Here is a 1689-nt window from a genome sequence, read left to right as displayed (position 1 = left end):
GCCTCCCCCCTACTTCTAAGTAACATACTAAATAACATAACTAGTTATTTTTGATGTCTAATCTGTAATTCCAAAGGAACTTGTGTGATTGTGCGTGTGATTCCGTTTTTGTATGTATGTGAACCAAATATTATTACTTAGTAAAAAGAACAACTTGATTTCAAGGTACTAGTCTCGTCTCCGTTAATACCACTGGGAAATTCCTTGGGTCGGTTTTGGACTTCTGTATACACAGGCGAAAGGACCCCAAACATTTATTCTGGCCTCTGCTGTAAATAAAGCAGTTTGGCTAACATTTTGCTGTTAGAGGAGGCATTTTCAAACAGATAGAATGATTAATAGATTACTATAACATTGCAACTGTGTAGAAAACCAACACAGGTTTGCAGTGTAGCTGTACCCATAAAGTCTTATGGCACCTTAAAAACTACTCAGTCAGATGAGCCCATATATTCAATTTCCTATCCACATCTGATGTTTTATGAACCAAAGTCATATCACGGAGACAGACGGAAACAGAAATACTTTGTGTTTGAATCCCAGAACCTTCCCAACTTTTGACCAGTGAGGCTTCAACTATGCAAGCCACATTGCAGCTCAACTTCCAATCCTAAAGAAACACAACACACAAGCAATTAATTTAGATACATTTTTATTTAACAGTAACGTACAGTATATAAATAGGGGTAAAATACCTTTATACAATATTTCACATTCTGACAGTCAAAAAAAGCAAGTCTATGTGTGTTGCAAAACTGACATTGATCCCCCCCCCCATAAAAGACAGTGCACAGAGAAATAAGCAGGTGGTATGGATAGAATAAATACATCTGGTCTGGAGAGCAGTAACCAAAGGGAGGGAGAGCCACAGAAGTACAAAGCGCAGCGCCCAAAGGGACTACAGGCATCACAAGCTTCACAAGTTCTTATGGACACAGACGCGCTGACAAGTAACTAGTGTTGTCAGCTTCAGATGTTGAGTCTACGTGGTCTCTATAAAGCTACATCACCCTCCAAACATATCAGAAGCTATTGGGAGGGGCGGGGATTCTTACCAGCATGATATCTGGGGGGCCCAAAAATGGAAGTCTGAAGCGTGGCTAGGAGACTGCTATGAGTCACCAGAAGCCTGTCATCAGTTAGGGAATGTAGAAGTATATCCAAACTAGTTTTTGGCCTTTGAGGTCAGGGTCATTTTAGGAACCGCTGCTTCCATTACCAAAGGCTCATTCAGAAACAAACAGGCTAGATTCCAAGGTACTGAACCCAAGATCTCAACCCACCCACCCCCTTTCAGTACTTCATAAACCATTAAAATGCCAACATCTTAGGCCTCACACTTTCAAATATGAAGCAAGTAACCATGAATGTATTATAGGGCCTTTAGAGGAGGGATGAAGAAACTTGAATCTGCAATCCACATTCCGGATCCCAGGTTCTTCCACGCCCCAACTCCATTCAGTGAACTCTGCAAATCCTACTAAAATGTCGCTGCTGGTTCTCACATGTCCAATATATAGTCTAGCCTTAAGACATCCCAGTCCATTGCTCTCTTGCAGTTGTTTTAATCCTAACTGGACTTAAAGAAATATGAAATACGGTTGCAGGCCCAGCTCCAAAGGGGATGTCCTGTCTCTCCTCCCCACCCAACACGGACAATAGATGGTCTCTATTAAATGGTCCAGAGCC

This window comes from Gekko japonicus, unplaced genomic scaffold, assembly GCF_001447785.1.
Source record: "Gekko japonicus isolate JY-2015 unplaced genomic scaffold, Gekko_japonicus_V1.1 scaffold13, whole genome shotgun sequence".
NCBI lineage: Eukaryota > Metazoa > Chordata > Lepidosauria > Squamata > Gekkonidae > Gekko > Gekko japonicus.
The sequence above is the reverse complement of the archived record's forward strand: the minus strand, read 5'-3'. Positions refer to the sequence as shown.